We start from the raw sequence: 12,976 nt of genomic DNA, 5'->3' as shown, positions 1-12,976 counted from the left end.
ATTGAGAGTTTTTAGGATGAAGGGCTGTTGAATTTTGTTGAAGGCCTTTTCTGCATCTATTGAGATAATCATGTGGTTTTTGTCTTTGGTCCTGTTTATGTGATGGATTACATTTATTGATTTGCATGTGTTGAACCAGCCTTGCATCCCAGGGATGAAGCCCACTTGATCATGGTGGATAAGCTTTTTGATGTGTTGCTGGATTCAGTCTGTCAGTATTTTATTGAGGATTTTCGCACTGATGTTCATCAGGGATATTGGTCTAAAATTCTCTTTTTTTGATGTGTCTCTGCCAGGCTTTGGTATCAGAATTATACCGGCTTCATAAAATGAGTTAGGGAGGATTCCCTCTTTTTCTATTGATTGGAGTAGTTTAGAAGGAATGGTACCAGCTCCTTTTTGTACCTCTGGTAGAATTTGGCTGTGAATCTGTCTGGTCGTGGACTTTTTTTTGGTTGGTAGGCTATTAATTATTGCTTCAATTTCAGAGCCTGTTATTGGTCTATTCAACAATTCAGCTTCTTCCTGGTTTAGTCTTGGGAGGGTGTATGTGTCCAGGAATTTATCCATTTCTTGTAGATTTTCTAGTTTATTTGCTTAAAGGTGTTTATAGTATTCTCTGACGGTAGTTTGTATTTCTGTGTGATCAGTGGTGATATCCCCTTTATCATTTTTTATTGCATCTATTTGATTCTTCTCTCTTTTCTTCTTTATTAGTCTTGCTAGAGGTCTATCAATTTTGTTGATCTTTTCAAAAAATTCAGCTCCTGGATTCATTGATTTTTTGAAGGGTTTTCTGTGTCTCTATCTCCTTCAGTTCTGCTCTGATCTTAGTTATTTCTTGCCTTCTCCTAGCTTTTGAATGTGTTTGCTCTTGCTTCTCTAGTTCTTTTAATTGTGATGTTAAGGTGTCCATTTTAGATCTTTCCTGCTTTCTCTTGTGGGCAGTTAGTGCTATAAATTTCCCTGTACACACTGCTTTAAATTTGTCCCAGAGATTCTGGTACATTGTGTCTTTGTTCTCATTGGTTTCAAATAACATCTTTATTTCTGCCTTCATTTCATTATTTACCCAGTAGTCATTCAAGAGCAGGTTGTTCAGTTTCCATGTAGTTGTGTGGTTTTGAGTGAGTTTCTTAATCCTGAGTTCTAATTTGATGGCACTGTGGTCTGAGAGGCAGTTTGTTGTGATTTCTATTCTTTTACAGTTGCTGAGGAGTGCCTTACTTCCAACTATGTGGTCAATTTTGGAATAAGTGCTATGTAGTGCTAAGAAGAATGTATATTCTGTTGATTTGGGGTGGAGAGTTCTGTAGATGTCTGTTAGGTCTCCTTGGTTCAAAGCCAAGTTAAAGTCCTGGATATCCTTGTTAACCTTCTGTCTCTTTGATCTGTGTACTATTGACAGTGGGGTGTTAAAGTCTTCCATTTTTATTGTGTGGGAGTCTAAGTCTCTTTTTAGGTCTCTAAGGACTTGCTTTATGAATCTGGGTGCTCCTGTATTGGGTGCATATATATTTAGGATAGTTAGCTCCTCTTGTTGAATTGATCCCTTTACCATTATGGAATGGCCTTCCTTGTCTCTTTTGATCTTTTTTGGTTTAAAGTCTGTTTTAAAAGAGACTAGGATTGCAACCCCTGCTTTTTTTTTTTCTTTCCATTTTCTTGGTAGATCTTCCTCCATCCCTTTATTTTGAGCGTATGTGTGTCTCTGCACATGAGATGGGTCTCCTGAATACAGCACACTTGATGAGTCTTGACTCTTTATCCAATTTGCCAGTCTGTATCTTTTAATTGGGGTATTTAGCCCATTTACATTTAAGGTTAATATTGTTATGTGTGAATTTGATCCTGTCATTATGACGTTAGTTGGTTATTTTCCTCGTTAGTTGATGCAGTTTCTTCCTAGCATCGATGGTCTTTACAATTTGGCCTGTTTTTGCAGTGGCTGGTAGTGGTTGTTCCTTTCCATGTTTAGTGCTTCCTTCAGGAGCTCTTGTAAGGCAGGCCTGGTGGTGACAAAATCTCTCAGCATTTGCTTGTCTGTAAAGGATTTTATTTCTCCTTCACTTATGAAGCTTAGTTTGTTTGGATATGAAATTCTGGGTTGAAAATTCTTTTCTTTAAGAATGTTGAATATTGGCTCCCACTCTCTTCTGGCTTGTAGGGTTTCCGCCGAGAGATCCGCTGTTAGTCTGATGCGCTTTCCTTTGTGGGTAACCCGACCTTTTCCTCTGGCTGCCCTTAACATTTTTTCCTTCATTTCAACCTTGGTGAATCTGACAATTATGTGTCTTGGGGTTGCTCTTCTCGAGGAGTATCTTTGTGGTGTTCCCTGTATTTCCTGAATTTGAATATTGGCCTGCATTGCTAGGTTGGGGACGTTCTCCTGGATAATATCCTGCAGAGTGTTTTCCAACTTGGTTCCATTCTCCCCGTCACTTTCAGGTACACCAATCAAACATAGATTTGGTGTTTTCACATAGTCCCATATTTCTTGGAGGCTTTGTTCATTTCTTTTTACTCTTTTTTCTCTAAACTTCTCTTCTGACTTCATTTCATTAATTTGATCTTCAATCACTGATACCCTTTCTTCCACTTGATTGAATCAGGTACTGATGCCTTTGCATGCGTCATGTAGTTCTCATGCCATGGTTTTCAGCTCCATTAGGTCATTTAGGGTCTTCTCTACACTGTCTATTTTAGTTAGCTGTTCATCTAATCTTTTTCAAGTTTTTAGCTTCCTTGCGATGGGTTCGAACATCCTCCTTTAGCTCAGAGAAGTTTGTTATTACTGACTTTCTGAAGTCTACTTCTGTCAACTCATCAAAGTCATTCTCCGTCATGCTTTGTTCTCTTGCTGGCAAGGAGCTGCGATCCTTTGGAGTAGAAGGGGCACTCTGGTTTTTAGAATTTTCAGCTTTTCTGCTCTGGTTTCTCCCCATCTTTGTGGTTTTATCTACCTTTGGTCTTTGATGATGGTGACCTACAGATGGGGTTTTGGTGTGGATGTCCTTTTTGTTGATGTTGATGCTATTCCTTTCTGTTTGCTAGTTTTCCTTCTATCAGTCAGGTCCCTCAACTGCAAGTTTGTTGAAGTTTGCTGGAGGTCCACTCCAGACCCTGTTTGCCTGGGTATCACCAGCAGAGGTGAAAAACAGCAAATATTGCAGAACAGCAAATATTGCTGCCGATCCTTCCTCTGGAAGCTTTGTCTCAGAGGGGCACCTGGCTGTATGAGGTGTCAGTCAGCCCCTACTGGGAGGTTTCTCCAAGTTAGGCTACACGGGTATCAGGGACCCACTTAAGGAAGTGGTCTGTCCATTCTCAGAGCTCAAACACCATGCTGGGAGAACCACTGCTCTCTTCAGAGCCATCAGACAGAGATGTTTAAGTCTGTAGAAGTTTCTGCTGCTTTTTGTTCAGCTATGCCCTGCCCCCAGAGGTGGAGTCTACAGAGACAGATGGGACTCATTGAACTGCAGTGGGCTCCACCCAATTTGAGCTTCCTGGCTGCTTTGTTTACCTACTAAAGCCTCAGCAATGACCGACACCCCTCTCCCAGCCAGGGTTACCAGTTCCATCTCAGACTAGCAGTGAACAAGGCTCCATGGGCATGGGACCCTCTGAGCCAGGCACGGGATATAATCTCCTGGTGTGCTATTTGCTAAGACCATTGGAAAAGCGCAGTGTTTAGGTGGCAGTGTCCTGATTTTCCCGGTACAGTCTGTTATAACTTCCCTTGGCTAGGAAAGGGAAATCCCCAAACCCCTTGCACTTCTCAAGTGAGGCGATGCCTTGCCCTGCTTTGGCTCACTCTCTGTGGGCTGCACCCACTTTCTGACCAGTCCCAATGAGATGAACCAAGTACCTCAGTTGGAAATGCAGAAATCATCTGTCTTCTGCATCGATCATACTGAGAGCTGCAGACCGGAGCTGTTCCTGTTCGACCATCTTGGAAGGGACCCCCATTTTGTTTTTTTCTTGCTTTATTTTTTGAGTTTCTTGTAGATTCTGGATATTAGTCCTTCGTTGGGTGCATAGGTTACAAAAATTTTCTCCCATTCTGTGTGTTGTCTGTTTGCTGATTATTTCTTTTGCTGTGCAGAAGCTTTTTAGTTTAATTAGGTCCCATCCATTTATCTTTGTTTTTGTTGCATTTGTGTTTGGGTTCTTGGTCATGAATTCTTTGCCTAAGCTAACGTTGAGAAGAGTTTTTCAAATGTTATCTTCTTGAATTTTTATGGTGTCAGGTCTTAGATTTAAGTCTTTGGTCCATCTTCAGTTGATTTTTGTGTAATGTGAGAGATGAGGATCTAGCTTCATTCTTCTACCTGTGGCTTGCCAATTATCCCAGCACCATTTGTTGAATAGGATGTCCTTTCCCCACTTTATGTTTTTGTTTGCTTTGTCAAAGATCAGTTGGCTGTAAATATTTAGCTTTATTTCTAGGTTTTGTATTCTGTTTCATTAGTCTACATGCCTATTTCTTTTTTTTTTTTTTTTTTTTTTTTTGAGACCGAGTTTCACTCTTGTTGCTCAAGCTGGAGTGCAATGGTGCGATCTCAGCTCACCACAGCCTCCACCTCCTGGGTTCAAGCAATTCTCCTGCCTCAGCCTCCAGAGTAGTTGGGATTACAGGCATGTGCCACCATGCCCAGTTAACTTTGTATTTTTAGTAGAGACAGGATTTCTCCATGTTTGTCAGGCTGGTCTCAAACTCCCAACCTCAGGTAATCTGCCCACCTCGGCCTCCCAAAGTGCTGGTATTACAGGCATGAGCCACTGCGCCCCGCCTTACATGCCTATTTTTATACCAGTACCATGCCGCTTTTGTAACTATAGCCTTGTAGTATAGTTTGAAGTCCAGTAATGTTATGCCTCTAGGTTTGTTCTTTTTGCTTAGTCTTGCCTTGGCTATGTGAGACCCTTTTTGGTTCTTTTTTGGTTCCATATGAATTTTAGGATTGTTTTCATAACAAGAAATTTCCTTTAAACACATTGGCTGATTGTCCCACTCTTTTTTCCTTCCTACAGAAATAGAAATATTAGATGAGTGAGGTTAGGAGTACTACTGAGAATGGTTAGCTGTTCACTCCTCTTTCTCAGGAGCCAGCTGCCCTTGGGGAACAGATATCTGCCTTGCTGTTATTAGAAAACTTGGTTTATGTGCTCACTTTAACAGCATCTGTACTAAAATTGGAATGATACAGAGAAGATTAGTGTGGTCCCTACACAAGGATGATATGCAAATGTGTGGAGTGTTCCATATTTTTAATCATTGGCATCCCTGAAAAGAGATGGGGAGGGCACAAACAACTTGAAAACTGTTCCAGGTTATCATTTATGAAAACTTCGCCAACCTCTCTAGAGAAGTCAATGGTCAAATTCAGGAAATACAGAGAACCTCTGCAAGATTCTACAGAAGAAGTTCACCCCCAAGACACATAATCATCAGATTTTCTAAGGTCAAAATAAAGGAAAGGAATGTTAAAGGCAGCTAGAGAGAAAGGGCAGGTCACCTACAAAGGGAACCTCATCAGGCTAACAGCAAGCTGCTCAGCAGAAACCTTACAAGCCAAAAGAGATTGAGAGCCTATATAATGTTCTTAAAGAAAAAAATCTTCAACCAAGAATTACATATCCAGCCAAACTAAGCTTTCTTAGCAAAAGAGAAATAAAATCCTTTCCCTAAAAGCAAATGTTGAGGGAGTTTGTTACCACTAGACCTGCCTGACAAGAGAACTTGAAAGGAGCACTAAATATGGAAAGGAAAGACCATTACCAGCCAATACAAAAGCACACTTAAGTGAACAGACCAGTGACACTATAAAGCAACCACACAAACAAGCCAGCATAATAACCACCTAACAACAGAATGACAGGATCAAATGTACACATATCCATATTAACTTTGAATATAAATGGGCTAAATGCCCCCACTTAAAAAGCATGGAGTGGTAAGGTAGATAGAAAACCAAGACCCAGCAGTATGCTGTTTTCAAAACACCCATCTCACATGCAATTACATCCATACGCTCAGAGTAAAGGCATGGAGGAAAATCTACCAAGCAAATGGAAATCAGATAAAAGCCAGAGTTGCAATCCTAATTTCAGACAAAACAGATTTTAAACCACAAAGATCAAAAAAGACAAAAGAGGGCATGACAATAATGGTAAAGAGTGCAATTCAACAAGAAGACCTAACTATCCTAAATATATATGCACCCAAAACAGAAGCACCCAGATTCATAAACCAAGTTCTTAGAGACTCACAAAGATACTTAGACTCCCACACAATAATGGTGGAGACATCAACAATCCACTGACAGTATTAGGCAGAGACAGAAAATTAGCAATGATACTCAGGAGCTGAACTCAACATTAGACAAAATGGATCTGATAGATCTCTACAGAATTCTCCATCCCAAAACAACAGAATATACATTCTTCTCATCACCACATGACACATACTGTAAAATAGAACAAACAATCAGACATAAAAGAATCCTTAGCAAATAGGAGAATACTGAAATCATACCAAACACACTTTCAAACCATAATGCAATAAAATTAGAAATCAAGACTAAAATAATTTATCAAAACCACACAATTACATGAAAATTAAACAACATGCTTCTGATTAACTTTGAGGTAAATAATGAAATTAAGGCAGAAATCAAGAAGTTCTTTGAAACTAAGGAGAACAAAGATACAACATACCAGAACCTCTGGGACACAGCTAAGGTAGTGGTAAGAGGGAAATTTATAGCATTAAATGTCCACACCAAAAAGTTAGAAAGATCTCAAATTCACAACTTAACATCGCAGCTAAAAGAAATAGAGATGCAAGAGCAAACCAACCCCAAAGCTAGCAGAAAAGAAATAACACAAATCAGAGCTGAACTGAAGGAGACCAAGACACAAAAGACCATTCAAAAAATCAATAAATCCAGCAGGTGTTTTATTTTTTTTGAAAAATTAATAAGATAAGCCACTAGCTAAACTAATAAGAAGAGAAAGAAGATGCAAATAAAAACAATTAGAAATGGCAAAGGGGATGTTACCACTGACCCCACAGAAATAAAAATAACCATCAGAAAGTACTATAAACACCTCTATGCACACAAACTAGAAAACCTAGAAGAGATGGTTAAATTCTTGGACACATACGCCCTCCCAAGACTGAACCAGGAAGAAATTGATTCCCTGAACAGACCAATAACAAGCTTTAAAATTGAATCAGTAATAAATAGCCTACCAACCAAAAAAAAAGCTCAGGACCAGACAGATTCAAAGCCAAATTCTACCATATGTACAAAGAAGAGCTGGTATTATTCCCACTGAAACTATTCCAAAAATTGAGGAGGAGGGACTCCTCCTCATCTCATATGAGGCCAACATCACCCTGATACCAAAATCTGGCAGAGACACAACAGAAAAAGAAGACTTCAGGTTAATATTCTTGATGAAAATTGATGCAAAAATCCTCAACAAAATACTGACAAATGGAATCTAGCAGCACAGAAAAAAGCTAATCCACCAAGATCAAGTAGGCTTTATTCCTGGGATGCAAAATTGACCCAAGATATGCAAATCAGTAAATGTGATTCATCACATAAGCAGAACTGAAGGCAAAACACGTATGATTACCTCAATAAACTAGGTATTGAGGGAACATACCTCAAAATAATAAGCGCCATCTATGGCAAACCCACAGCCAACATCATACTGAATGGGTAAAAGCTGGAAGCATTCCTCTTGAAAACCAGTGCAAGACAAGGATGCCCTCTCTCACCACTCCTATTCAACATAGTATTGGAAGTCCTGACCAGGAAAATCAAGCAAGAGAAAAAAACAAAGGACATTCAAATAGGAAGAGAGTAAGTCAAATTTTTCCTGTTTGCAAATGACATAATCTTATATCTAGAAAACCCAAGAGTCTCAACCCAAAAACTCCGTTAGCCTGTAAACAACTCCAGCAAAGTTTCAGGATAGAAAATTAATGCACAAAAATTACTAGCATTCCTATACACCAATAATAGCCAAGCCAAGAGCCAAATGAAGACTGCAATCCTATTCACAATTGCCACAAAAAGAATAAAATACCTAGGAATTCAGCTAACCAGGGAGGTAAAAGATCTCTACATTAAGAATTACAAAACAATGCTCAAAGAAATCAGAGATGACACAAACACATGGAAAAACATTTAATGCTCATAGATTGGAAGAATCAATACCATTAAAATGGCTGTACTGCCCAAAGCAATTTATAGATCCAATGCTACTGCTATCAGACTACCAATGACATTCTTCATAGAACTAGAAAAAAACTATTTTAACATTCATATGGAACCCAAAAAGAGCCCAAATAACCAAAGCAATCCTAAGTAAGAAGAACAAAGCTGGAGGTATCACATTACCCAACTTTGAAATATATTGCAGGGCCACTGTAACCAAAATAGCATAGTACTGGTACAACAACAGACACATAGACCAATGGAACAATAGAGACACCAGAAATAAGGCTGCACACCTACAACCATCTGATCTTTGACAAAGCTGACAACAAGTAATGGGGAAAGGACTCCCTATTCAGTAAATGGTGCTTCTGATTTCTTGCTCCTGGTCTGCATTCCAGTTGGGGAGACATTTCCTTTATGCCCTGTATCCATGATAAAAGGCTGCAAGGAAACTCTGTTTTAATCTCTTACTTAGGGTATAGGAGAAGGAAATGGTTTGAGAGGACATGGTGTACCCTTGTCACAGGTGTCACCAGAGCAAGGTCCTTCAAATTAATGACACAGGAGAGGATGGTTTCTAAGAACTTTGCTTGTTGGCTTCCAAGGCAGCTTTGAAAGGCCATGTAGCTGTGATTTCCTGAGTGCCAACATACATGCACTCAGGAAATACCATGAAGGGCACTTGACACACACAATTCAAAACAATACTACCAGACAGGTATTTAACAGATGAGAAAACTGAAGCATAGAAAGTTTCAGTAACTCCTTTAAGCTTGTCCAGTGAAAAAGTGGCTGACCTATGCAGAGCTGTTTTAACTTATAATTGGAAGCCCTGCTGATTAGCTGCAGTAGCAGTTCTGAATTCCCAGGATCAGAGTGAAACTGCCTAGACTGGTATCTTGCTCAGAATAGACAGATGAGTGAATTAATCAATAGTTAAGATGAGTCCACCCGGTAAGCAGCCTCTTTTTGCCAGCATAACATTCTCCTAGTGAAATCTTAATGTTAAAACTCAACATACAAAAATCAAAAGCTGAGCAATTTCAGTTGACATGAAGGTGGCAGAACCAGAGCACCACTTGAGGCTTCCTTCTTATTCCCACCTAAAGTCCCCAAAGCACTGCCATAAAATTGCAAAACTTGGCCCCAGTAAAGTTTGAAAACTACCTAATGAGTCCAGCTCCCAACTCAGCATGATAGACAGTATGCTATTTATCAGAAAAAGTCCTGCATTGGGTTATAGGGTGTTAACATGGAACTCTTTCTATTTTGGTTGCTGTTGACAACAGATGCCACATTCCAAAATGACAGACCATCTTGGCTGAGAAATTATTACAAGACTCATCTGCAGCATAGAGGGTATAGAAGGTTCAAGTTGTTGGCTATTGGAAAGGGTCTTGTGAGGAAAGTATTGGGGGGTCCCCTTCCTTCTCATCATCTCAGTTCAAGGGAAAGAGGCTCCGGTGGGTTCATTTGGAGAATTTGAGTCTTGCTGCTTCTGGTTGGCAGGCATAGTGGAGCAAGGGAGGATGAGGAGAGAAAGACTTGGCCAGTTACTTTACCAGTGGAGTGGAGAAGAAATGCTGTTGTGATAGTAAGGGCCTGCACTTACAGATTGTCACTGTGTGAGAACAAGACAGCATGGGAGTTTTCTTAGATCTTGTTCAGTGGGGTCACCTGAAGGATACTAAAGCCCTAGCAGAAAAGAAGCTGAAGGAAGATTACAAGGGACAGAGGGGAAAGGAGAAACAGTCAGACTAGGCTGCATTCACCCAGGTCAAGGAAACTGCAGACAGGCGATAACCAGGAATAAGAAAGATCCCTGAGGAGCACAAAAAAGAGTCAGCTTAAACACCTGCCAGCCCCAGGGAAGGTGAGCCATTGTAGCAGCACAGTCACAGTGGCTTTCATGCCCCTTTATCTGTCCTTCCTTCTCTTCCTTCTACATGGAAGGGTCAGAAATCATGGTGAGCCAAGCTATGGGAGGAGAAAAAGCATGAGGCAAAGAAATAGAGAAATGTCATACTCCCATAACATCCCTTTCATTTTAAATTACTGTTTTTTTTTGTTGTTGTTGTTGTTTTGTTTTTGCTTCGTTTTGTTTTGCTTTTTTTTTTTCATGTTAAGTGGCTGTAAAACTTTCGTTTACCTAAAGGGCTTTTTATCCAGGGCAGGGAAAGACCACACTCAATGAGAAGATTTAAAGAGAGAGTGGGAGTCAAATGTCAACTTTAGTTTGTATTTATACCCATACATGTTGCTCATCCAACAAATGAATTTTACTTATGTTCAGATGAAATATACACCTTGTAAATTATTTCTATAGAGTCTAGTCCAGCCTTCAGGAACTTACAGGCCAAGACTTTCTACAACAGCTCTGGGAACTTTTGAGCAAAGCTTGCTCTGTTTCTCCTGAACTACTTTTCTCCAGACTCTTTTCTCATGGGACACAGCTTCACAATTCTCTCTCTTGGGCTCCCTCCCTTGGAACTGCCTGTCCTCCATATGTCTTCTTTTGTCCTTATGGAGCCCATTCCTGGGCCCAGTGCTCCCTAGGTAGAGGCACTATTCCTCTTTGGTGACTGTGAGGAGAATTCCTTAATGTTCTCCATTGGAAAATTAACCTACATTGAAATGACAAAGCTCCGAACATGTGAGGTCTTCTGAGCTTTGTTTTCCCTTCCCTCCATCATCACATTCAGATCCTGAGAACTTCCATTATGAAAACATCTATGAAAAGATCTGGGCACCAATGACTGTGTTCACAGCTTTGAGCTTTCAGCCCCACTATCAGACTTTTTTTAATCAATTCCATCTTAACACCCTCTATGGACACTGCCTGTTCTGAACTGTCTTCTGAACGTTTCCTTCTTCTCTCAAATAGGATTTTATTTTCCTCTTTACATATTTTGCATTGACTTTGGCATGCATCAGCAGTAACCAAATAACCATTCTTGACATCTTGGCCTGCTGTTTAGAAAACCCTCCCACAAAATTTCAACAAGAACTACCCCCTAGAGATGGTATCAGATAGCCTTTGCCATTATAGACAGTCATATTGCTATTTCCCAAGATATCTTTATAGGAAACAGCTGGCTTCTGCCTGCACCATCTGACAGACAAACAGCATTATCAAAACATAAGCAGGCTGCTTCTTTCTTGGGATAAAGGAAAATAAGATAACAGTGAGTAAACAGAAAATTATGATCCTTACTTTCCCCTTGTTTTCTTGTATTTAATCAAGTCATTTTCTAAAGGGAAAGTTTGCCATCAAAATTTGGATGCAGGTTACTAGACCAGCCAAACAAACTATTAATTTATAAAAATATCATGATAAATATAATTCAAGCCTGTAAGTGAAGAGAAAGGAACTAGCAGCCCATTCTATTGATTTTAGCACACATAGCACATGCAGCTTGTGTGTACAATTTAATTTCTGGATAGGGTGTCTAAAGATGATTTTCAGCATCATCTATTAGTAACTGAAACAAAAAGTCAAGAAATAAAAACAGTTAAATATTTTCTAATTAGGTTGAAATTAGAAAATACCTAATAGCCCTTTGCTGAAACTAAAATCTCAACACAGTAATATCAAATGTTAGTGATGTCATAAAAACAATAATATAAAACATACTAACTGACTTGATTTAAAATGTAGTCTATCAATCAGGAAAAAGACATCCTTTCTAAGATTGATATCTATCATTGTGTTCTCCCTCATCATGTTGTAATCTCTGTGAAGGTAAAGACCAGGACAGCTTTGTTAATTCTAACACTAATACTGAATATCGCCTAACACTAATACTGAATGAATATCGGCCATTTGATCAACTGTTCAATGCTATTTACTCATTCATTTTTTATTCGTTAACAATTGGATTCTTTGCAAAGGCCTCGTCAAAATAAGGATAAATAAGATATGGCTCCTGCCTCCAGTTGCTCACAGCCAAAGAAGAAAGACAGACTTACAAGTATATTATTGTGACACAAAATGTTCAATGCTCCAGGAAATATTTGAGCTGAACACAGATGAGATAATGGCTAACTCTGCCCTGGGGAAAAAGCAAATCTTTTCAGGGAAGGATTCCTTTTAGCTGGGTCTTAACGAATGAGAGGCCAAGGAAACAACAGAGTGTAGAAGGACTCTTTAATAAATAAATCTGAAAAAACTTTTTTCTTTATAACCTAAACGTCAAGATTATTTAAATAGACTTTTTTGGGGCTTTTTATTGCCATTCAGAATCATGCAGAGTATTCTTTAATAATCAAAATTTTTGCCCTATATTTTTGTTTTTGAAGAAAAAGCAACAGATAGACCATTCCACTTGGCTACATGTTCATATGTTGATTACTCCTCCCAAATTTGGAAATTGATTTGAAGTGATAGTCAAGCTTGACATTTGTGTCCCTCTGCTTATTTTGTTTTCACAAGATTGTTTTCTATGAGATGTAAATACCATTTCTCAACCAGATATCATTTATCTTGTCCCAAATAAATAACTGCTCAAAGTAATAAAATCAAGATTCTTCAAAACAAACCATGAAAACATCATTCATACCAGACCAAAAGAGAAAAAGAAATTTAAAGGTACGTGTAGTAGAATTAATTGTATTAAACCATGAAAATGTTGATCTTGTCTACATATATCTGTATATTCTGGAGCTGGAACTTTTTCTTAGAGATAAACAAAATGTTACAATGTTTAAAAATGTCTTAATAAATAAAATAATCC

The 12,976-nt window shown here is 39.0% G+C and overlaps 1 long non-coding RNA gene and 1 other non-coding gene across 2 annotated transcripts in view; both read left to right on the top strand.

Annotated features, from left to right (window-relative positions):
- The window catches only part of LOC134759445 (uncharacterized), a 53,390-nt gene that overhangs the window by 6,319 nt on the left and 34,095 nt on the right, over positions 1-12,976 (top strand). The gene's annotated exons all lie outside the window — the stretch shown is intronic.
- Positions 5,170-5,276, top strand: LOC112130963 (U6 spliceosomal RNA). Its single transcript, XR_002913131.1, has one exon. It is a non-coding gene; the product is annotated as a U6 spliceosomal RNA (small nuclear RNA).

This window comes from Pongo abelii, chromosome 1 (assembly GCF_028885655.2).
Source record: "Pongo abelii isolate AG06213 chromosome 1, NHGRI_mPonAbe1-v2.0_pri, whole genome shotgun sequence".
NCBI lineage: Eukaryota > Metazoa > Chordata > Mammalia > Primates > Hominidae > Pongo > Pongo abelii.
Note: the sequence above shows the minus strand (reverse complement) of the source record. Positions and strands in the feature narration are given on the sequence as shown.